General features: G+C 42.4%; 2 pseudogenes; one reads left to right on the top strand and one right to left on the bottom strand.

Annotated features, from left to right (window-relative positions):
• Positions 1–11,096, top strand: part of LOC120268509 — a 73,490-nt pseudogene extending 62,394 nt beyond the window's left edge.
• A 5,849-nt stretch (positions 11,097–16,945) lies between these two features.
• LOC120268508 lies at positions 16,946–24,734 on the bottom strand (annotated as a pseudogene).
• Positions 24,735–25,994: the final 1,260 nt, after the last annotated feature.

The raw sequence follows: 25,994 nt of genomic DNA, 5'->3' as shown, positions 1-25,994 counted from the left end.
CGTCATACAGTTCTCCACTAGGCTTGGTTTATATGATGGGGAGTATACTGAGATTGAGGAATACGAGAGTCTTCCAATTGACATATCGGGTTTATCTCCCATGGCAAAGATATAAAAATACTATGTGGTAAGGGCGTATATGAACCAGAGTGTCTAAGGCCCAATGTTTATCTCTCGACCTAGTTACGTATATCTTCACGCCCATCATAAGCGTGTTAGTGAATGGTCATGGTGATAACACGAGAGTCATTAACAAGCAAGAACTTCTATACTTATACTCCATGGTTTGGAAACGAATCCCGGTCCATCCGGGGGCACATTTTAGCAGTAGTATTTGAAGCATCAAGGATGAGATCCTAGACTTGGTGTCATTTTCTCTCGGTCCATACATTACTAGACTCATTTTGGGGATGGGTTTAAGCGATACAATCAGCGGAGCCGAGAAGATGATAATACCAGCACCACTTAGATTAGAGACAATGAGGCTCATGGGTTTGGTCAGTAAATATCCAAATGGTGTCTATGTGTTGAATATACCATTCGAGGATAAAGATGATGAAGCTGGGGCATCTCAGCCCTCACTCCCGAGCCCTCACCAGACCGATGGAGACCGAGACATCCCTCAGCAAGGGGAGGAAACACCCCCATGCGTATGTTTTCACCATCTTAAGCTCATGATCGCTTTGAGAGGCTTGAGAATGCTTTAGGAGTGGTGCGGATAGAGGTCTTCGAGATCAGGGCCACGCAAGTCACTCAGTACACAGAGTTCATGGCACGTTTCGATGTATTACATCAGATCTTAGAGCGAGATGTTCCTTCATTATTTGTCTTGCGGCCGATGACTCCTTAGGCCTCCTCGGTATCTACCGCACCCTCATCCCCTACCCCAAAGACCGTGGACCCACCATGTGCGTCTTCACTAGCGAAAGAAAGACCGGAGCCCCGAGGGCGACAATCGATCACTTTGACTTTACTTTATTTTTTTCTTTATTTTGCATTTTATTTTTGGACTTTTTCACTCGTAGCGATTTTTTTCTTTTGAGTTTATTTTCATTTTGCATCTCAAGTTGTTTTCATTGTATATCTTTTATATATACTAGAGTTGTTTTTGTTTTTTTACCGAGCTTCACCCGAACCCCCTCGCAATGTATGGTCTTGTCATTATGGGAATTGAGACTTGAAATCATGGGCACGCCAAGGTGCTTAGGCACTTGGGCCGTGTGAGATTCACAACCCGCTCGGAGCACTACTCCCATGGAATTAGCTTCATCAAACGCAACACTAGAGTCGGGAGTATTGTTTTTGATTGCTTCTCCCACATTTGCTTTTTGAATGATATACATTTTGAGTGAGCTTGCATGTGTACATTGAAGACAATGTACATCTTAAAGGGGGGGGGAGTTTCATAGTGCACACATCTTTTCTATTGTTCTTGATTGATATATGCTCACATAACAAATGGCGGTTCACCCTAGTTGCAATGATCATATTCTTAAGTTTAGGAGAATTTTTTTAACATTGAATATTTTCATGCTCTAGTTTTGCTTTGAATTTCTAGGAATTTTTGCCCGATTTACACCTCATGCACTATTCACTCTTTAAACTCTTTTGGAAACTCATGTTCGATGTTAAAGGGACTAGTTGTAGTTGTTTCTTTGTATTAAATTATAAGTGTTTTTTTGTTATTTGTGCTTGTTGGGTGGAAAGAGCTACCACCCATGTAGTATGAAGCTACTCTCATAAGTCGAATAGTAGCTATGCCCCAATGAGAGAAAGAGCTATCTCATAGGGATGAGTGGAAGCTACCACTCCCGAGAGAAAGAGCTACCACCTCGAAAGTGTGAAAAGCCACCTTAGCAAACCTGCTTTGGAAAGGGCTACCTTACAGGATGTGTGAAGTTACTACCATCTTTGAAATTGTTGTCACTTTTGTAGATAAATAAGTCCCTTGTACTTAGAACTTTGAGGAGTATACATTGGGCTGTTTTGAGTGAGTTCACACACGTACATGATTTTGGGTTTGTTGTCCTTTTTTATTCAAGTTTTTAGCTAGAGCTTTGATCTTTCATATCTTGTGTTGAAATTTCCCTTACTTGTAGAATGCTCTCTTTTGTATACTTTTGGTGAACCTAAGGCCAAGCACTTTCAATATTTTCTTCATTGATGCATGTATCGTTTAATTTTTGCTTGAGGACAAGCAAAAAGCTTAAGTGTGGGGGAGTTTGATAGGTGTTGAGGCGATATGAATGCGAAGCATTCATTCCTTATGTTGAGCATCACTTTTCTCAGGTTTTTACACTAATATGTGTGTTTTTATGTTACTTTCATGCAGATAGGGTTGTGAGGCCGATTATGAAGGAAAGAAGCCAATGCGGATCACAATGCACCGATTTTGGAGGAAATCTTGCTAAGGTTCAAACGCGATGACATAGGTCGGGTGTGAGATGCTAGAGTGTGTGACAACCTCCTCGTATTCTAATTGGCACATCCATTTGAGGGCACAAGGGCAGCTCACACTCGAGCATTCCGATGTATGCACATAGAACAAGAGCTCCACCAACTTGTCTATCATTGAAGAAGCAAGTGATCCACGACGTGAACGTGTGCCCGTTTGCATTACCCCGATGAAAGTATGGATTCGGGAAGCTATTCAGGCCGGATACTACAGTAGAATATTGTAGCAAAGTACTGTAGCAACACTGTTCACAGCTGACCGAGAAAACAAGAATTCAGAGAATCCACACGGGCGTGTGGAAATTATACACTCCCGTGTGGAAATTCAACATGGGCGTGTGTAAAATCCACAGGCCCATGTGGTCGCCCGATTCCAGCCTTTTAAGGCCGAATCAGCCCCGATTTCAGTATTCTTTTCTCCATCTTTTCCCCAACTTGGGAGAGGGCTTCTGCTAGGGTTTTGTGGGGTATTGGCTATGGTTTTGGAGAGGTTCTACGGCTCTGACATCGTCATTCCTTAGGAAGAATGTTGGTAGGGGAGCTTCCGTCGAGGTGTATCCTATAGCGGATGAAGGAATCCTTGGACGACGAGTAGAGGACTCTCCATAAGACCATCGACATGACCATCGAGGTAGTTTCTATATGGATTCATTGCTTTTATATTCTATTTCTTTGATTGTACTTAGCTCCATAGAGAGCTAAACCCCTAGTGGGTACTTGGGTATTTGTGAACCCTAGAATGTATTTGTTTCATTGAATATCTTTATTATGCTTTCAATTAATTGATGTTTATTGTGAGTTCCAACCTTGAATGCTTGATTGTATGAACATTTCCCTAGAGTGACACTAGCGCTGAGAATTCTTGTTGGTAACCTTGTGGAGTGAGTGACACACCACGAGCTGCTAGACAAAGCTAGGTTGGAGAGGGTTGAGAGGGTGAGGCGAGAGGCACAGAGCCGCCCCTTCCTCCGACGTGATAGATTCTACCTCCGTTCCTCGAGTTCTTTGTGGCCATAATAGAGTAAATGGTCAAGGGATGATCTTCCGCTGGGGCTTAGTTGCGCATGCAACGGAGTGAAGCGTTGAGGTGATTTTAGTATCTAGGGCTTAATCGTGGTTAGGGATCTTCCACCTGGACCAAAGGGTTATGTCTATAATTAGGAAGAGATTTATCACTTGGAACCCTAGAGCTCATTGTAACTCTATGCAAAAAGTCGAGGTTGAGAGGTTATCTAATATCTCCTCCGGGACATGTATAGAGTTAGGCATAGTTGTTCTTAGATTTGTGACTATGTAGTTAAGGATTTCCACGACTCACCATTGCATTGATTAGGAAGCATAATAGAGGGTTCTTGCACTTGAAACAATTATCCTAGGTGGAACATTATCCGAGTACCCCATCTTTATCGATTGCCTTACCACCTCCTTTACTCATGCTCTCTTACTTGTTGCTTTTACTTTTGAGAATTGAATCATTGTCATAATTATCACTACTGATCTTTCACATAGCTAAGAAGCGAATTAAGTGTTTTTATTCCCTACTCCCAGTGGATTCGATACCTGCTCACACGAGATTATTACTTCAACAAACCCGTGCACTTGCGGGATATATGCAAGGGGACCTTGTCAGTAATTATACCGTCTCCCTACACAAGTCGGGCTTGATGGTCAAGTCGGCTTAGTGGCTTACCGCATGATGGAAAGATTATGCTAATGGAAGCCAATCAATCCGGAACGGAAGGCTAACTAAGAAAGCTTATAGTGGTACTACCGCTACCGGAAGGACTGCTTTGGTTGTGATACTAATGTCAGCGAGACCGCAGCTCGACTGAAGGTAGAACAACTTTTTTTGCTCGTTCGAATCGAAAGAAAGGTTTTAGACTCTCAATGGCTAAGCTAGGATTAACCAAGACCAGCTCTCCTTTTGCAACACTCGCTTTGTTCTCGATGGTCCTTATGTTTACTTTCACCTCTATGCCTTTAGTCGAAAAAGGGTTCCCGACGGGGTCCTTCCGCTACCCTTGAGTTTCAACACCGAACGCCCTTGAAGTTCCTCCCAGATACATGGCTTAACTTACATACCCGGGCCCGACTCAACAATCTTGGAAAATAATCGAATCTTGGACTTGGGCATTCAATTTTGTGAACTAATCGAGATCAAAATTAGATAAGGAGATACGAACGGAGACGAATAACTAATCGATGAAAGATCATGAAACCATTCTGTTTCAACATAGGTATAGGAAAGGGTTGGGGGAAATGAAGTAGGTGAAGCGGTTGGATTTTCCGAGCTATTCCAACAACTACTGGATGGGATTCCAAGAGCCGAATGAGAATGAATACTACATAGAAGAGTCAAGACCGGGCTCCCTAATAGAATATTTAACCGATCCATTCCGGATCGATCGAATTGGTACGGAAGTTGTAACATGGGAAAACAACGGAAAACATGACTTATTTGAATAACCTGGTGACCTACCAATTGTATAACTAGGATCTTTGGCAAGCAATAAGCACTTAAATAATACAATTCGAGTGTACCAGATTCTTTTCTCATTTCGAGGAAAAAGGTTCGGGAGGAAAGGGAAACAACGGAGAGATCCGAATCGACCTAAATGGGAATGACATGAAAAGTCTTTTTCAAAACCTATCATTAAGGGTGTTATGACGATATATGATAGGAATGAAAGAAAAGTAGTGATTGGTGTGGAGGGGAGGATCTGCTTATGAAATAGTTCAAGAAAGAGTCGATCATTTCCTTACTTCTTCGTTTCTTTCTCGAATTCATTCACTTCGACGGCTAGTTCTGAACACTGCGTAACGTCATCTTCTTCAACCAACCTCCACCGCCATTTACACTAAGGGGCTCGCTCATGCCACTAAAGAATTACTTATACACTAAACAACCGCTTATATACGCTACTTTTCTCCCGTGATGTGACTTTCAATTTCAAGTGACTAAACGGACCATAAGACATTGTATTCTTTCATACTCTCTCTTTACCATGCGATTGGTCAGGGAAGCATGAGTGGGCGCGGAAAAGGAAATGCCAAAGACTTCGGCCTAACAGGAATGAGCAACGACGAAATGACAAGATGAGGTGCCCCGAGTATCCCCATATAGAAAGAAGGGTCGAAGGTTTTGGGCCTGTAGCTTTCCCCGTTCACCCTTCATCGAGTGGTGCTTGTTTGGGGGTGTGCCACCAGAAATCGGGCTTGTTTGGTCACGACTACTACAATAAAGTGAAGATTCATCTTCCTATGGCCCATGCCTCCTATTTGTTCCAGGCGGACGGCGTGAACTCTGATTCGATCCGGGTATTCAATCCCGCCGCTGAGATGCTCAGTTGACTCATTAACCTTGATAAGAAGATGGCTTATTGCAAAATTCGTGCATAAGGGTAAGGAACTTTGGATGAACTAATGCGAATGGGTGTCAGCCTCGCTGCTCGGAAACACCTAGTATTGACCACACTGAGAGACACTTGACAAGATCCCCTTGCATATATCCCGCAAGTGCACGGGTTTGTCGAAGTAATAATCCCGGATGAGCGGGTATCGAATCAACAGGGACTAGGGAATAAAAACACTTAATCCGCTTCTTACCTATGTGAAAGATCAGTAGTGATAAGTGTGACAATGATTCAATTCTCAAAATTAAAAACAACAAGTAAGAGAGCACGAGTAAAGGAGAAGGTAAGGCAATTGATAAAGATGGGGTACTCGGATAATGCTCTGCTTAGGACAATTGTTCAAGTGGAAGAACCCTCTATTATTTTTCCTAATCAATGCAATGGTGAGTCGTGGAAATCCTTAAATACATAGTCCCACATCTAAGGTCAACTATACCTAACTCTATACATGTCCCGGAAGAGAGATTAGATAACCTCTCCACCTTGCACTCGAATAGAGTTGCAATGAGCTCTAGGGATTCCAAGTGATAAATCTCTTCCTAATTATAGACCTAACCCTTTGGTCCATGTGGAAGGTCCCTAATCGTGATTAAGCCCTAGATACTAAGATCACCTCAACGTTTCACCTGCTGCAGCGTGAAACTAAGCCCCGCTGAGGGCCATCCCTCAGACCATTCACTCTATTATGGCCGCAAAGAACCCGAGGAACGGAGGTAGAATCTATCACGCCTGGAGGGAAAGGGACGCCCCTGCACTCCCCGACTCACCCTCTCAACCCTCTCCAACCTAGCTTTTGTCTAACACTCGTGGTGTCACTCACTCATAAGGTTACCAACAAGAACTCTCAACCCTAGTATCACTCTAGGGGAAATATTCATACAATCAAGTATTCAAGGTTAGAACTCACAACAAACATCAATTAATTGAAAGTATAATAAAGAGATTCAATGAAACAAATACATCCTAGGGTTCACAAATACCCAAGTACCCACTAGGGGTTTAGCTCTCCATGGAGCTAAGTACAATCAAAGAAATAGAATGTAAAAGCAATGAATCCATAGAGAAACTGCCTCGATAGTCGTGTCGATGGTCTTGTGGAAAATCCTCTACTCATCGTCCAAGGATTCCCTTGTCCGGTATAGGATATCCCTCCACGGAAGCTCCCCTACCAACCTTCTTCCAAAGGAATAACAATGTCAGAGCTGTAGAATCTCTCCAAAACCCTAGCCAATATCTCTCAAAACCCTAGCAGAAACCCTCTCTCAAGTTGGGGAAAAGATGGAGAAAAGAATGCTAAAATCGGGGCCGAATCGGCTTTAAATAAGGCTGGAATCGGGAATCCACACGCCTGGATTTTCCGCGACCAGGCGTGGTACTTCCACACGCCTGCAGTGCATTCTCTCGAACTCGCTATTTTTTTACCTGCCGTGAACAATGAGTCGCTATAGTGTTTACTACAGTGGTTTGCTATAGTATGTGCTACAAAGATTTCGCCAAAAATATCTCCTAATCCACTTTTCATCGAGGTAAACTAAATGGGCACATGTTTATGCCGTGGATCGCTTTACTTCTTCAATGACAGATAAGTTGATGGAAATCTTGTTCTATGTGCATAAGTCGGATTGCTTGAGTGTGGCTGCCCTTGTGCCCCTCCAAATGGTTGTGCAAACTCAAATACGGTGAGGTTGGCACACACTCTAGCATCTTGCACCCGACTTATATCTTCGCGTTTGAACTTTAGCAAGATTTCCTCCAAAATCGGTGCATTGTGATCCACATTGGCTTCTTTCCTTTATAAATAGTTTCACAACCCTACCTGCATAAAAGTAACATAAAAAACACACATATTAGTGTAATAACCCGAGAAAAGTAATACTCAACATAAGGAAGGAACGCTTCGCATTCATATCGCACAAGCACTTATCAAACTCCCCCACACTTATGCTATTGCTTGTCCTCAAGCAAAAATTAAACATTCTATGGATCAATGAAGAAAATATTAAAAGTGCTTGTCCTTAGATTCACCAAAGTATACAAAGAGAGAATTCTACAAGTAAGGGAAATTTCAACACTAAATATCAAAGATCGAAGCTCTAGTTTAAAACTTGAATAAAAAAAAACAACAAACCCGAAATCGTGAAAGTGTGTGGACTCACTCAAGTCAACCCAAGGTATACTCCTCAAAGCTCTAAGTATAAGGGACTTATTTATCTACAGCAAGAAAGTAACAAAAATTTAAAGATGGTAGTAGCTTCACACATTCTCTGAGGTAGCCCTTTCCCAAGCGGCCGCTAAGGTGGCTTTCACACTTTCGAGGTGGTAGCTCTTTCTACCGGAGTGATAGCTTTCACTCATCCTATGAGATAGCTCATTCTCTCATTAGGGAATAACTAGTATCCGACTTATGAGAGTAGCTTCATACTACATAGGTGGTAGCTCTTTCCATCCAAAATGCAAAACAAACAAGAAAACTATTTTGTTCCTTCTTTTCATCATTCATTTTCAGAATTTAACACAAGAAACAACTATAACTAGTCCCTTTAACATCGAACATGAGTTTCCAAAAGAGTTTAAAGAGTGAGTAGTACACTGAGTGTAAATCGGGCAAAAATTCCTAAAAATTCAAATAAAACTAGAGCATGAAGATATTCAATGTTAAAAATTCTCCTAAACTCAAGAATACAATCATTGCAACTAAGGTGAACCACCATTAGCTATGTGAGCATGTATATCAATCAAGAACAATAAAAAGGATGTGTGCTACAGTACTCTGCCAAAAATACTCCCGAATCCACTTTTTATCAAGGTAACCTAAACGGGCACAAGTTTCTGCGGTGGATCGCTTTGCTTCTTCAATGACGGATAAGTTGATGGAAATCTTGTTATATGTGCATAAGTCGGAGTGCTTGAGTGTGACTGCCCTTGTGCCCCTCCAAATGGTTGTGCAAACTCAAATACGGGAGGTTGGCACACACTCTAGCATCTCAGCACCCGACTTATATCTTCGCTTGAACTTTAGCAAGATTTCCTCCCAAATTGGTGCATTATGATCCACATTGGCTTCTTTTCCTTCATAATTGGTTTCACAACCCCTACCGCATAAAAAGTAACATAAAAAACAAACATATTAGTGTAAAAACCTGAGAAAAGTAATGCTCAACATAAGGAAGGAATGCTTCGCATTCATATCGCATAAGCACTTATAACCACTAAAGCGTGGGTAATGCCAGTTGGCGAAGTGGCGTTAAGCATCCCTAGTGGTACGCCAAGAGAGGTCGTGATGATATCATGTACATCCTTGTCGCTCCTCGTGTAGTAGATCCCGCATCCAACCAACCCTTTTTTTTTACCAGGGAATGGGGGAATTCCCACTGCTGCTAGCAGGCTAGCCGGGCTGTGAGCGCGGTAGGAACGGGCTTCCCAAAAAGCCAGCCCAACCCCGGCCGGGGTCAGCATAGAATGAAAAAAAGGGACGGCCCTAATGTTGTGTTGGCAAAGAAAGCGGGTTGCGGGCGGATAAAAGCGGACGTGGGGACTCGGGTTCAGGGTTTTCGTAACTAACTAAGAGAGCCATTCTATTTAGGGCGAGACAGAATGGGCGGGCACGAGCGGTCTGGTGTCCGAGCCGATTGGTCAGACGACGACGACTGCTGCACTTATTAGATTAGTATTAGCCGCCTATCCCGGAGGGATGGAATAGAAAGAACGTGAAGTGCTATAGGGTCTTTGGGGGGTGGGGGAAGAAGCTTGCTTCTTCACAAGCTTTTCCCCGCCCCCTTTCCCTGTCCGTCCCGACTGGCAGCAGCTGGGTCTCCCCATCTCCCTCAACTTCCCCCGGTCTTCGGTCCGAGCTGTATGAGGCAGAAACTCGTCCCATGTACGGTTCGGAGGCCGAGCCCCACCCCAGCAAGAATGATGCGGCTTAGGTCAACTAATACGAATAAGATACAGTTCACTCAACGATTGCCTTTTGGGTTCCGAACTCCATATGGGGAAGGAGCGTTGTTGTTTGCGAGGTCTCGATCATTTACATGGACCCACTTCTCATTCAATTTTTGGGGAATTTCTTTTCTTTCTAAAACCGTCCCCAACGAGCGATCGGTTCATGTTTGAGCATGATGAATCACTTCGTGCCGACCTGTTGCCAATAAACTTTCCTGCCTCATATGAGAATGGAAAAACTGGAACATTTTCTGCATCGGTGGATGAAGAATCACGAACATAAGAATTTCTGGGTTACCATGTTCCCAGAAAAAAGATACTTTTTTTCTATTCAAGAAACGACGAGCACGACTGAAGTGGCTATACATACAAATCTATTTACGGATCTATATGTCTCGATTGAACTGGAAGTTCCAGAACTGGCGGCTGGTATACCACAATAATAAAACTGCCTTTTCTTTTTAGTATTCGGATAGGATTTCTGTTGGCTTCATCGGGAGGCTCGCGTAGTTTGTTACGTCAGCTCCAAAAGGATAAGTTGCATTGGAATCGAGAAAGTTCTGTATAGTATAGTATAGTTAATAATTGCATAAAAGGAGTCAATCCTTTCTTTAAGGAAGGCCATATCCTAAGTACTGAATTATACCTGGGGGGAAAGCCCTAAAAGCAGAACGAGACGACCCTTTCTTTGAATAAGAAAGGCTTCTTTTGCTTCCATAAGACACATGGTTCCGAGCACTAGTAAGGTGTCAAGATCGGACTAAGGAGAGGGAAGTCATCCTTTGGACACGCTTTGTTGAGGTTGCGAAAGTCGATGCAGACTCTCACGCGTCCATCTTTCTTTGAAACGGGAACTCTTTTTTATAAAAAATAAGAATCATCCACCGTTTTGATGAAGCCTGCTTGTGATATTTATGACTTCTTCTTTGACTTTCTGCTGTATGTCGGGAGGCATCTTTCTCAACTTCTGCTTTACTATTACTATTACTATATAGTTATAGTATAGTAAAGCGTCAGCACCTTCCTTGAGAATTAGTCGGTGCTGGACTAGAGATGGATCAAGACCCGGCATGTCTTGGTAAGACCATACGAAGATCTTCATATCTTTCCTGAGGAACTGAGTGTACTCTTCTTTCTCTTGTGGAGACTGATCTTCGTAATCTTCGGATCGTCCAGCGTTCCAAAATTGATGTCTTCGATGATCGCTTTCAGTGGATGGATGGGGTTCGCAATTAGACTTCTTCTCATGCTGCTTGGCCCTCCTTCTTTCATTCAAGGAGGTCGCCTTCGGAGGATACTTCTCAGTAGATAGAGAAAAACGTAGGAGGTTCGGCGGCGGAAAAAGGAGGCTTCAGAAAAAAAGCATTTGAATGAAAAAAAAGACAAGAGAATGAATGAAACCAATGATGTTTTTAGTACGACTATAGAGTCAAAAAAAGCCTTGCTAGTACCTCGGTCGTAACCAGGGGTTCCTGTAATGTAAAAAAATTGTTAGGACAGGTCCCTACCTTCTGAGACGTCTTTTTGCTCCAGTGCATGTTCCCGTTAAGTGACTTCGAATGAGGGCACGTCTCACTTGATTGAGATAAGTGCATGTTCTATAAGCCTTTTTTTGAAGGCGATGGGGGTAGGCCATAACAAGGCAATGTCCAAGGATGGGTCTGTCTTAGAGGGGACAATGGGAATTGTTACGAAAAATTTAGCCAAAGTAGAAGCAGCAGTTAAGAGTTCATTTCTTTTGATCCATCATTGTCAGTGGCTTATCGAATATCGAAGAGTTTGGGTCTGGTTCCGTAGCTTAGTGTTCGATCGAGGGGAGAAGGAGGATCTGAAATAGATGTTGATTGATTTTTAGCTAAAGAAGGGATTTCTTAGTGACCGAAAGACAGATGAGCAAGAGGTGTAGTGATAAGTGCTTGAGTAGACATATTTTTATATATGTTTTACATGCATTGAGCATTATTTTTACCATGGTTTATGACTCATATTGTGTATTTGATGTTCTTTTATTCATATAGGTTGTGAATGCCTTGAAGAGTAAAAAGGAAGCAAAGATAGGCTATAAAGATAGAATGTTGGGAGTTCTTGTTCAATTCAAAGACCAAGACACGAGAGGAGTTCATAAACATGGAGATGTGTGCCAACTTCCAAGAAGATTCAAGTCAATTCATTAGTTGGAAGGGCACAAAGGCAGTCATATCTTCATGTTCCTTCTCTTTGTGAAGATTTCAAGACCTCTCAAAGATACGTCGATGAAGAAAAGTTTTATAGCCTACAACATGGACGTGTGCCAGGACATGTGGCCTCAAGAGAAGAGTGTTTGGACCGCGTTTTGTGAAAAATACTGTAGCAAAATTACTGTTCACTCGCCCGCGTGGAAATTCCTACAGCCCACGTGACCGTGTGGAAAATCCACACGGGCGCGTGAGGGCACATGACAGGCGCGATCTAAGGCCTATAAATAGCCGTTTTGCCCTATTCTTTCTTATCTTTTGTGCGGCTCTTGAGGGGTGAGACGGCTAGGATTTGGAGAGGAGGTCTTTGCGGCTTTGGAGGCCCTTCATTACCAACTTTGATCGATTCCTCCTCCATCATAGCATCAAGAAAGCCACTGATGAACCTAGCTTCGGAGTGAGTCCTTCAAGACGTCAAAGCTCTCCATTAAGGCCATCAGTTCATATATAAGGGGGTTTATTTCTATGGTTTTAATGCACTTTCATTCATTGATGGTGTATTTGTATGTTGCTCCATGGAGAGCTAAAACCCTAGAGGGTATTTGGGCTTGTGAACCCTAGGATTCTCATCTTTTGTGTATTTGCTTAGTGTTTCTATTTAATCCAAGTTTGATTAAGTTTTAATCTTGATTGTCTAATGCTTGCTTGCCTTATTGATCTTTTGGTTATTTGGTTTGCATGATTTGTTACCTTGGTGAGAGAGAGGTCTCCATTAGGGTTAGAACCTCAAGATTGAAGAGGGTTGAGAGGCGAGTCATGAGATAGTGAGCATCTCCTTTCCCCTCTGATTGGTGTATTCTATCTTCGTTCCCTAAGCTCTATGCAACCATATTTGGTGTGAGGCATGAGATTGAGAGATTTCTCTGTCGGGACCTTGTAGGGGTTAGGAATCCTTCACCGAGAATTAGGGTTGGATCAATCTTTAGGAATCGGATACACCTCTTGGAATCCCTAGAGTGCTTTGCGGTCATATGTGGTGTGAGGTGTTGAGATTGTGTGATTTCTCCACCGGGACCTCGTAGGGGACTAGTATCGGTGATCAGAAGGCCGGATCCAATTATATTTGGATTTCCATGACTTAACTTACTCTTCATAGAAACACTTTGCTTATCCGATACCTAATACCTGAATCCTAGGGGGAGCATTGCCCGAATACCCCACTTTTACTGATTGAGATCTCCATCCATTTCACCCTTGCATATTCGTCTCCGGTATTCATTTCTTCCCATATTAGACACCACACCTTTCCATTTATCATTAGGCTAGAAAGCAAAGAAAAAGTTAGTACTAGTAGCCCTGTTCCCTGTGGATTCGACTACCCACTCACCGGGGTAATTATTACTTCGACACTCATGCACTTGCGATTTACATGTGTATTCAAACGCGTGTCATGCAGTCTGATTGAATATTTCCATGTGATGCAACATTCTGAAAATCTTCATGCACTAATCATGAGCTGGTCTAAGCAAAGCTTGCTTAAGTGCGTTTGGTCCCCCTTTGCTTTCTTTGCTTTCCAAAAGCCTACTAAACTTCCTTAAGCCATGCACTTACCAGAATAAATGCTAGCTATGCCGATGATGGCAAGAGCTTTTTTTCTTGTTCTTCACTAAATCAGCCCTAAATCAAAGATTTGTTGTCGCGAATCCCTTCTTTATTGTCCAATTACAATCTAGCATTCAACCTCCTTGGACATTAGCATTGATCCAGCTTTTAGGCAATTTTCGCCTGGGAAAGGATGATAAGGTGAAATCCTCGCTCGAGATTAAGAAAAATATATTAGTTCCTTCCTCAAGTAGCTCCCCCTCAACAGCAGTGATAACATAAGACATGGAAGGCATATCCGAAAGTCCCACAACTATGAGTGCACAAGCCCTTTTCTTTCCGCTCCTTTTATTCTTTCTTGCCTTTTTAGGGAATTGCTGGAGTGAATGAGTGCAAGAAAGTCTCTTTATCATTCCATGGAATCAAAAACTGCACTCAAGTCACAAGCACGCAGCCCTCGCTACTAGCTAGAGCAAAAAGGAATTGGGACAAGAAACCATCATAAGCCACCAACAAGCCTAATTGTCCCTATGTTATAGGGGCTCGACATCAGTAGCCTTTCTTCCCTTCACAAGCCAAGGGAAAGATGAATTTCTTGCCTCTCCTCCGTCTACGAGTAGAAATTTATTCTGGAATAGTGTCAAACCCAGGAGTAATAGTAAAAGATTATATTAGTGGCTAGCTTTAGTGGTCTTGTTCAACTGCTAACAAGAATAGCTTTTCTCTTTCGACTAGGAATGGCTCACCTTTGGTGCTTTATATAAGTAGTAGTTGATCCTCGAAAAGGGTCAAGGTATCGGCTTGATGCCATATACGCTTTTAGGGTTGACTCAGCATAAGAAGAAGTAAGTAGTTCGACTAAGTGTTCTCTCTTTCTTGTTCTCCTACCTCTAATTACTGGAATCGATGAAAGGCAAAAGTTTGATTACCTGTTATTCAAGTAGCAAGGCTTAGTCTTCTGTGAGTGAAAGAACCCGGCACAATCTCTTAGCAAGGTATGAGTTTCCTTCTTCACAGATAAAAATTCCCTCTGGGAATCATAGCCCTTAGCTCTCAGTCGAAAGGATTCAAAATGTATTCATGAACAACTTATTCATATTTGTTGCTAAGAAGATTTTAAATCAAATACATTGTAGGGACTCATCCGACTAAGCTTAGCCTTTACCTGGGCACCTTTCTTTCTTTCCTTGCGAGTTTGAGGTGGTTCATGCTTTCTATATAACTCGTTGTACGCTAAGGCGCTTGCGGTTGTAAATCATGCGTCATGCGTGCCATAGTCATACATAAAATCACAAGTAAGTTGGTGCTTACTGAGGTAAGGAATCTGATCGCTCTGTCCTAGCCAGAGTTTTGTGTTACAAGTAAGTTGCCTTATTCTAATAACTCAGTATCGCTTTTCTCGTTGAGAGAGGCTTAAATCAAACTGGTCTATAATTACAGTACTATTTAGTGAGTATAGTTTTGGATTTTCATACATGGGACTGACCTCTTACCTGTCAGGGGTATTTGAGTTTTGGCCCATGTCTACTTATAAGCTAAGCCAGACGGAACGGTCTTGAGTGGAACTCCCCTTTCAGGGTTTCTGGGGTTGGGAGCCTCAGTAGCCCACGGAGCGGTAGGACATCTAATCTTTCGTTTATAGCTAGCTCAATCTTATTCGGAATGGCAGGTCCACCTGCTGAGGGGAGGTATTGGCCATAAGCCCTACTTAATTTCTCCAGCTGGACTTGAGTCCCTTCAATATTATCCGGCTGGAGAATGTTTATGAGTAGAATTTACCACCGATAGAAGACTTCTCGTTCGAGAAGTTGGGGATTGGATCGGACTGGCCAGCTTCTGCCTATTGATATGCGATGCCCGGTCTACTATCTTCTTCATACGGGTCGGGAGGGAATCACTACCCATATTTGAGGCGCCGTCTTGGCCAGCAAACCCTGAGGATGAGGGGGGTAACTAGCTCCGAGTTTTCATCCGCTTCTAGGGAGGGACCAACATCCGATATGAAGGATTCTCTGCTCCGAGATGGGACCGAAGGGAAGAAAACAATAATGATTATTTAGGGCAGCCACTCTTAAAGTAAAGATTGACTCTGCGTTGGGGAAGCTACTATACCTATAGTATAGGCGGGAAGAGTGCCGGATATAATATCACGTAGGTTGTTATCAGCATACGCACCCACGATTGGTTATCTGTATTGAACAAGTGCGAAAGCGGCTTCAACCTTCCCGGCGAACTACACTTTTCGTACCCGCTGAAGTAAACCGATCAGTGATTTGTTTTGTATTTGGAACTAGCCACTCGTTCCTTTCCACTGCCGCCTTAGTTTGATGTTTGGTTCCAGCGACAATGAGCTCTGGGCAAGTGCGATACGTCATAAAAAAAGAAAAGGGAAAGAAGAGGAGTTAGAGCAGGGAACAATGGACATCCACGCCTGGGAAAGAAAGAGTAGAGTGACGCGAAGGACCTAACGCTACTCTCAAATATCGATCGCGGTCTATTGTGATTAGGAAGGTGTTCAGTCTACCACAAATGAAAAAGCCTATCGAAAATCATGCATTGAATGCCAATCAATCCCATCAGACTTTTTGTTGGAAAAACCAAGGCCAAGTCTATTCAAGTCTCTATATTGATTTTCGCGAGCAGAGCAGAATGGAATGGAAATTCCAATGATTGAACAGTTATTCAGGAGATTAAACATATATCTTAGTCATCCAGATCAGGAACCTGAATGGGTGAGATACGTTTATAATGACCTTAGAGATCAGGACCTAATGGCTAGACTTCAGTATTTTCTTAAGGACGAGGAAATGGAGGATTGTGAATTCAACCTGCCTCGTCTAAGAGAGATTTTTTTTAATCTAACGAGAGAGCAAAGAAAGAGTCCATTTTATCACCTAGTCTTTCCTGATCAAATGGACTATCTTCAGGAAATAGCAAGAATGAGTGCTGAAATGAGGATCAAGGACGGCAACGGCGGCAGCCCACTTGAGCAATTTTCCATTCACCCATTAATTCTGATGAAGATAGGCAACTTTTATTTCTCATTCACAAATCCATCCTTGTCTATGCTGCTCACTCTCGGTTTGGTCCTACTTCTTCTTTTTGGTACGAAAAAGGGAGGGGGAAAGTCAGTGCCAAAGTAACCGAGATACAAGGGGAAAACTTTTGTTTAACATTTCCGGAAAGACCAACTATTTGTTCGTTTATTCGGGTGCTGCTTGCTGTTCTGGGGCAGAAAATGACAGTTTATTTGCTACTGATCTCACATCGAGAGAAGCTCCTTCTTGTTCAGGGTTGATTTTCCTCCGAATCGGTCAAGCAAAGCGGGAGGCTACCCTTGCCTCGACTCACCTCTCTCTCTTAAAAAAAACCGAAACTGAGGAGAGCTTCTGCTCTAGGATGAATATGTCATGTATTCCCAGATTAATTCTCATCCTGATCCACCAATTCTTTCTTGGAATCTACAAAAACATTCTAGGAGAGGGCTCATCATGATCTTTGAGAAGATCACAAGGTGTTGAAGTGGCTAAAGGGGGGAGGGGAGATTCGTAGGTTTTTGTGAAAGGTATGCTCTTCTCATGCATGTTATTGCGGATATGATAAGACTCTATTTTTTTTTATGTTGATTCATTCACACTTCCATTCTTTGTAGAGGAAAACTAAATGCTTGCCGGCTGGGAGCTATATGAGTAGTAATGTCCACGTACGGCTCCGTGAGAAGGTGGACGGAAATGGCCTTGTTGTACCTCAATCCAGTCTTCAGTAGGGTCTGCTCCTTTTTTTTTGGGAGTATGCCAATATGATCTTAATGAGGTGCGGGGCTTTGCATCTGACATTCATTAGGCTACCCTCTGTGGGAGCCACCACCCCAGCCTTTTGTGCAATAAACCCCTCCTGCTGAAGACTAGTGATAGGTGGTCCCACAGAGCTTTCGGAGAAGGGTAGCCTAGTCTGTAAGCACAGTAATGAACCTTAGTAGTGGTGACCCTTTCACTCTTCTACAGAATTATATTATACATGTACCGTATGCTCATATGGGAAAGTGAACTCCTGGGTCTGGAACCAGGGGGATTCCTCCGAAAAATCCTTTCTTTCTCGTCCACTCTAGGGTGCGGACACACCTGCGCGGATTACGGCCTCCTTTTGCACATAATTTCTGCTATGGATTTGTACCAAGTGAGCCGAGACGTAGGTTCACTGACTATGCTCTCCTCGGTGATGATATCGCCATTGGGGATCATTTAGTTTCAAGTGAGTATTGAAGACCCGACGGACCGATTACATGTTGATTTCCTAGAGAAAGATTGAGTATCTAAGACTGGTGACGTAGAGTTTGCTAAGCCATTCATTGTGTCTGGAGTAAGGGTGGACTGTGTAATCTAGTCTCTGTTCAGATGTGAAGATCATTAGTAAACCCCCCCGCCATTCTTGTAACTGGCACTAAAGATTGATTGTATTATCTTTCTTTTTAGTTCGTTTGGGGTTCCGGTTATCACGTGTATACTCAGCACGCGATACCAAACAAAGAGTCATCATTGGCATCGTCAGTTTTTGCCACTACACTCACTGACTAGTATCAATCCTCTCCCTTTTTGATTATGGTTGGTGTTCCTAGAGATGGGAGTACTTACCAGTTATCAAGAAGGGATGGTTAGAGGATTTACTCAGAAGCAAGAAAAGCCTTTACCGCAGCTGCAGGCAAGGTTGGTTATTAGAAAGAATTTAAAATCATAAGATAAGCTCCTTGTTCTTCTTGCTTTCCATAGCATAGAATTAGTAGTCAAAGGGCTTTATACATTTTCTCATTTGACCTAAGGATTCTTCTTCTAAATGATAGAAAACCATGGTCTCGATCCGGAAGGATCTTGCACGAGTAGTCTGCTCTTCCCTTTTCTCGCCTGAGTTTCTTTTTCTTCTAACCATTTCATTTCACTCCGTCTTATTTTCCCAATATGCAAGACTAGATGTACTTTATTTATATACATAGATAGGTTCACAGTCTAATCTTTCTAGTCTTCTTGTAATATCCTCTATCCTCAATTTTGCCTTAACATTCCTCACGACTTTTTAATTAATATGGTCAAACTTTTTTCCCTTTTATACTAACTAAAATATAGACAGAAGAAAGTGGCCCTTACTAATCTTTAACATTATCTTATAATGGAGGAGTAGAGCACTAGGTTGTATGCAACACAACCAAGATTATTTACCAACGGCAGCTTTCGAGATAATTTGTTGGTATTGTCCTCCTAAGGCTAAAAGTTCCCTTCTTTGGCTACCGACTTTCTATGGCATCATCAACTGCTCTACTATAACAAAAAAAGTCAGTCTCTTTGTTCTGATTTACAAAAAGTTGGATCCATTTACTTTACAAAATGTAGAGCATACCACAATGTGACTTTTGCCAGAATATCAGACATCAAAAGGATCGATGCCCATGGAAAGCCAACTTCTGCAATTGCTAGAGCCAACCTTTCTACATCTGCCCAAGGAAAAGACCCCCAATGCATGACAATTATCACCAGAAAGGCTGTAGCCACTCCGATCGGCGCAAGTTGTCCTCGCAAAGGTTTGTTGTAATCTCATCAATTGCTCTCTTCACAATGTGTACAACCTCCTGTTTTGTTATCATTTTGGTCAACCAGCAGCTAGCTTCTGTAGTAAGCACTTTTTTATGAGATGTGAAACCTCAAAGCTAAATTTGAAAAAGCATTTTTAGCCTCCTTCTTAACCTATTTAATATCCTCCTATTATCTTTTCTCAAAGATCTGATGGTGTTTGTAGCCCTCCGAGCAGAAATGGCAGCATAGAAAAAAAGATAGAATGAGTATCCCCGCCACTGCACCTGGGACTTTTGTCTAGCAAAGGACTCTTCCTGCTGAAGGATCTTAGAGTCTTTCTCCCATCTTTCCTTTTCCTTATCACCAAGGTCTTGATTTAGTGGATCAGCTTGCAAAGCGGATTAGATCTGCTCTAGCTCTAGTCTAACCAGCTCCAATCTTTCATTCATTTTCCTAAATACATTTCTATCCCATTCCTTCAATGCCTTCTTGGTTTCTATCATATTTTTGCAAAAAGAACAAAATGGGTGTTGGGTTCCCATTAAATTAAATGGTGTCCTCCACGCATCCTCAACAATTTACAGAAACTTGGGGTGGCTCTCCCACATTCTAAAATATTATAAGGGTTACCAAGATTTATAGCAGGTTTCACCCGAATGAACATTGGGGAGTGATCACTTCCGCATGCCATTAGATAGTCAGAGTATGAATTTGGCCATAACGCCTTTTTATATCTGGCGGTCTCATCAATAGCGTCGGTCCCATGGAGAATAACTACACCAGGAACAACTAGCCCCTTATGGGCCTTGGGCTGGTTTAGGCCCGAAGTCTTAACTAGGAATTGGGTACCGTTGACTCTACCTAATAAGTAAGCCACTGATACCAACATCCAAGATTGGAACTGAGAAATTGGTACCCTTCAAAGTGACCAAATCATAAACCATCCATAGAAGACCAAAGCGCACTAATTCAGTATCTTTGCGCGCGATTTTCTAGTCATGATTTACAACAGGAGCTTCAAAGAACTGTTCAATGGATACATAAAGATCACATAAGACCGACCTTGTAGACAGGAGTGCAGCCACTGCTTAACCCATCCTCTCAGTGTGGACCATTCAAGGAAATCCACCAACCATCTTGGGAGACTAAAATAAGTCTTTAAGAATGATAGAGAAATCTTTAGGTTTCATATGATTTCATTTCATTTAATAAGTAGTTACTAATGAAAGCATGAAGATATGGGTTAAGAGGACACCCCCTACCAAGCCAAAGCTAAATAGGAAGTTTAGATTGAAGTCCCATCACATAGACCCGCTCATAGGGCTTAGGCCTATTAGAGTGAGCAAGAGATGCAATAGTCGAAAGCCGGCACCACCTACTCGCTAAGGGGTTATAAAAGCGCTGATGAATAGGCCTTTGGACCGCCATGAGCCAAAATGGATGGTGGCGGTGTTCTCAAACGGCGAAGCCTTGGTCTCAAGCCCGAACTCAATAAACCAATCTTGCGTCGGAAGACTGATGAAATTCTACTCTACGAAAGAAAGAGAAAAGCGATATTAGGCAAAATCACTAATGTTGGATTATCCTTTATCAGGATTAATAAACAGAATAAAAAAAGAAAATTGAACTGAAAAAAAAATGATATTTAATCAGAAAGTTCATAAAGATTCTTCGAACCCAGGCATTTTTGGAACTTCTTCATAGTGGCTCCGTTCCATGCCTTATTTCATAGGGAACCTCAAAGTGGCTCTATTTCATTATATTCCATCTATATTCTAATTCCATTCATTTTATATCCCTTTGGTGTCAGTGACATAACATAAGAGATGTCATTTATAGTCTATCTCTTTCTATATATGGAAAGTTAAGAAATCATCATATAATAATCGAGAAATTGCAATAGAAAAGAAAAAGGGGATTTTGTGATGATTTTGAAATCCCTAATCAAAGGGCTTAATATTCATAGCGCCAGTTGGCCTATGCGACTACTTATGACCTGCTTTAGGGCGAAAGAGAATGAAATGACTGAGAAGCCTTCTCTTGGCTAAGCTTATTTGCCTAGTTCTTACTAATTACTATTTATTTTCTTTTCTTATATATAAGTAAGCAATTTTTGATTTAGCAAGAAATGCTTTCTTTTCACACCCGCTTCGCCTTCAGATGTTGAATTGGCCCGGGGATACACAACAGCCCCTTACTCAATAAGCCCTCACTTAGACTTAGCAACGAGAGCAGGTAAAGATGATTGCTTCACTGAATAGTTCATAGAAAGAGAGTTCAAAAGCACTCCCGCCTAGACCTTCGTTCGCGGAGAAAGACCCGATCTTCCTGCTAATATGGTAAAGCATCTTTCTTTCTCTGGTTGCGCCTCTCTTTGTTGTGCTTCTTTAGTTCTGATCGCTTCCCCGCAAGTGTACGGGATCGCCAAGTAATACCTCGTGCAAAGACACGAGGATCGTATTCCACGGGGCTAAGGATCTCCTATTAGTCCTTCTCGAGCTATTATCTAGCCCTAAGATCTTAAGTGATGGATTTACTCTACTAAATACAAATAAAAACTAAACACAAGATTTGCTAGCAAATTAGAGAACAAGCAATAAGCAAGCAAGAGAATCAATGAAGTGCAAAAGGCCTATGGATGTGGATCCCCTTGAGGGGTATCATGCAACATGGATGATGATTTAAAGATGCAAGGGCAAATTGGACCATGAGATTCCAAGATTAGAACAACCCCAATTTCTCGTGATTGAACCCTAATCCCATACGAACATAGATAGGAATTTCTTCCAAATCTACATTCCTACGATTGCATTAAGTACAAGGAAATCTCGCTTAGGAATAAACCTACTCTTCTTCGGATTAAACCTACATGGAGGGCTACCAAACACCCGATTTCTGGGCGTGATGATACAAGTATCCCTTCTAATCCATTCATGACCTAATACATGCGAGCAAGTCACATCTACATGCATCATTCATAAAAGAGCTACGGATTTCTCCTTGGTGTAACACTTAGCATGAAAACAATGGATTAGATCTCAAACATACCCAAACATAGAATTAACAAGTAATCATCCAAAATACATGATAAAAACCCCCCTAAGGTTCACCAACACCCGGTGGCCTTGGGGGGTCTAGTGTCATCATCATCTCATAACAAAGCATACAATCAAGCAAAAACATGAAACAAAAGACATAGTATGACACTCCCTAGATGAAATGGTGAAGGTTGAGGCGAGAATATGCTGAATGAGCGCTTCCCCGCCAAAGGAATGCCGAATGACGCTTCCTCTAGCCGCAGCTTCTCCTTCCTTCAAGTCGTGATCGATCTCCCCTTTGAATGATGTTGCCTTCTTGCCTTGAGAGCCTTGGACCTTGGGCTTCAATGATCTTCTAGCTTTCTCGCCCTCTTTCTCCTCCCCAAGGTCGCCCAAGATCTCCCCTTTTGATCTCCCCAAAAGTCGGCCAGCAAAAAGTCCTTTAATCAGCCCTAAAAGTGAGTATATATACACCCCGAGGCATACGAGGCCGTATAGGGGTCGTATGGGGAGTCGTATAGCACTTTCGAAAACCCTAGATTCGCATTCCATACAGGGGTGCATATGGCCTCCATATGGCCCCGTATACTTGGATAGTATGGAAATCGGGACGAACACCAAATCAATCCACTTTTGCTACGAGTGCATATGGCCCCCATCTTTCGGGTAGTATGGATGTAGTATGAAATTCTGTTTTTCTTCTCTTTTTGCCAAAATGATATCTTCTTGTTCTCCATGGCTTGCATATGCCCTACAAAGCAAATAATAGACGATTAAGCTGAAAGCGGGCATCAAACCTCACAAAAATACATGCAAAGTGCATACGATATATATATGAAAAACACCTACATTTAGACACTTATCAAACATCCCCACACTTTTAAGCGTTGCTTGTCCCCAAGCAAACAACTCATGAAAAAAACAAAGAGAGCGAGAAGTGGCTAAATGCAATACCTCGTCTCAAGCAAATATAAGATTCCAAAAAGCAAAGGATAATGAAACATAGATGTTGAGTTATAGTCATTAAGCATAATAAAAAAATATCCTGTCTCACCCCTAATATGTATGTGCGTCTAAGTGAATCCTTTTATCTCATTTGCTCCCGATCCGGGTCTAGCTCAAGGACTTCAATCAGTACAGCTCTAGATGCTAATCACTCCACATACCAAGAATACTAAGTCTTAAACTACTAAGTGCTACTTCAATGGCCAAGTAAGATCCTTCTAATTCTATAGCTTGAAACTAAATCCTTTTTTTCTTTTCAAAAACCTTTGGTAGGTACTCAAAAAAAGATCACTAGGGTTTTTATTTTCAACTCAATATTCAACATTTTTTTCCGAGTCCGACTAACGTAGACTGCATCAAAATCATTTTAAAAATCTTTCTAGAGGATGCACATCTTTGGTTAGGCACAAGAGCCACCCTAACTACTCGATTACAATCTACATAGGCGCATTCATGCTTCATTACGGAGGAATACTCGACATAGACTCATCTTCACTTTCACTCTCACCGTAGATCATATCTTCGAGTACACTACATGCCACAAAAACTCGGGATTAGCTCAACAAGACTTAGAAGTTCTTAAGAACACATTGAAGGATAGAACTTAGTGTTCTAAGGCCAAGAACTCAAAGTAGTGTGTTAAGCATACAAGAGAGTTAGAGTAGTCGCATTAGCTATTCCCAGGGGCATCGACAAAAAAATTCGAGTGCACAAGACAATACTATGGGGTGAAACAGATTCAATAAAAGCATAAAAACAAGTAACTCACATCCATCATTGGTCCAAGCTAAAAAGAATCTTACAAGAATGAATAAAGCCATCATTGGTAACACTAGCATGTAAACAATGTTCCTAAAACATGAAAATGCACCCATCCCTCACACTTAGTGTTGTACATTGCCCTCAATGTACACTAATCATGAAAAACATGCAAGAAGGGCCAATGCAAATAATAATAGAGGAGGGTGAAAAAAAGCAGAACTTCCCGGTTTATCTTGTGTTACGTCGTGAGGTGCGACTCGACAAAAGGTGTGGTGAGCAATACACGTCTTGTCCGACCTCCATTTAAAAAAACTAGGAAAGCTCACCAAATTCCCTCAATGCCGTGCGAGGCAAAAACAGGACATCATCATTCCACAAAAATTCACAAAGACAAACACAAGGGAGAGACTAGGGAAAAAGTCAACAAAAATACATAGATGAAAAACAAAAATAAAGTTCAACACAAAGAGTTGGGAGGAAGAGGTCCATGCCAACTCAACAAAAACAAAAACATAATACAAAACAAAAATAAAAGTAAAGTAGATAAAAAAAGTGTCCATGCTCAAAGCGAGCCGCTACTCATCACAATCTAGTGCTTTGGGCGGTGGTGGCATGGTGGCGGAAAGGAGTATGCGAGGCAAAACCATAGTATGAGGTAATGAAACGGTGAAAATCTGCCTCGAGTCAGTGCTGTCCCTCAAGGACCTGGTAAAGCTGGTCACGGATCTCGCGCTGCTCCTGACGCACGCCCTGAATCTCTCCCTTAATCCCCTCGGGTCTCATGTCGAGTCGGGTAATGAAGAAGTACGGGGGTAGGAGCAGATGCGTCCTCGGGGCTCGACTACGTGTGCTCTGCTCGGTCGTTGCTGGACTCACCGGTGGCTTGGTGCTCGTGGGGGCTCGCCCTCATGCGCTCGGCAACCACCAAGCCAATCGCTTGTATGTGTGCCTTCCCGAGGGGTGCCGTACCTCCTACAATAGTCATGCCTCGCGCTCGCTCAAACAAACCCATGCCACGGATCAATCTGGGTCACATAGGGCCCAATAAAGATAGCTCCCAATCGAGTATACGAGCCACCGGTGAAGGAATGCATCAGCGACAAGGTAGCCAAGGTGAGTAGGGCGCCTCTCAAAGATGCCATACATCGTAAAGATATCGGATTGGGTGACCACCCCCTTGCTATCGGTCCGGCCCCCAAAGAGAGCGGGCAATCAAGGCATGAATGAATCTATGTGCGGGTCAATCATGCGTGAGGGCCTTTCGGGTCGTATCTTCACCCGCCAAAGTCGCCCAATAGTTGCTCCTATCCACCTCACTCGGGAAATCAAGCTTAAGACGTTTGCCGGGCATGGATTTGATAAAATCATCATCATATATCCCCAAGTACTTGGCAAAGTCCAAATGATGCATAGTGCGCTTCCTTCCAAAAAGCTTGAAAAGCGGATGGTGACAATCTTCTTATTCCGCACGGATTCTCCATCTTGTCGCTCCTCAAATGTACTCAAGACCTCCAAGGTTAATTGACGGAAGGTTGGCTCGTTAATGGCAAAGAGTTTATCCTAACAATCGTGTGAGAGCCAATCCCGCACTTGACTTACAAACCCAAGGTTGTCCACAAGTTCCCAATCAAGATAGCACAAAGTCCCGAATGGTTTTGTCTTCAATCTATCATATCTCTCTCGATGGTGGGACAATTTGAAGGCGGGTTCATCGGGTAGAGGATGGTTCGGTAGTTCTTGGGCGCTTGGAGGCGAGCCTTTTTAGTGTTAGAGCATCCCTACAATGAAGACTTTGATCAAGCTCAAAGGGGTACAAGATAACTCAAAAATAACATGGTAGAGATAGAGAAACTAATGAAAAAAATTGGGTTTTTGGGACCATACGGCCGTATGGCGTATGGTCACTATTCACACGGCAAGATTCTCCCCTATACTCATGGAATCGAAAAAAATTTGTACACAAATTTGAATGAAAAATTCATTCACAACATTCACATCATCCAAATCAAGCAAATTGCTAAAGAAATTCCGTGCACAAGTCTC

Source organism: Dioscorea cayenensis, chromosome 9 (assembly GCF_009730915.1).
Source record: "Dioscorea cayenensis subsp. rotundata cultivar TDr96_F1 chromosome 9, TDr96_F1_v2_PseudoChromosome.rev07_lg8_w22 25.fasta, whole genome shotgun sequence".
Taxonomy (NCBI): domain Eukaryota; kingdom Viridiplantae; phylum Streptophyta; class Magnoliopsida; order Dioscoreales; family Dioscoreaceae; genus Dioscorea; species Dioscorea cayenensis.
This window is presented reverse-complemented; position numbering and strand designations above follow the sequence as displayed.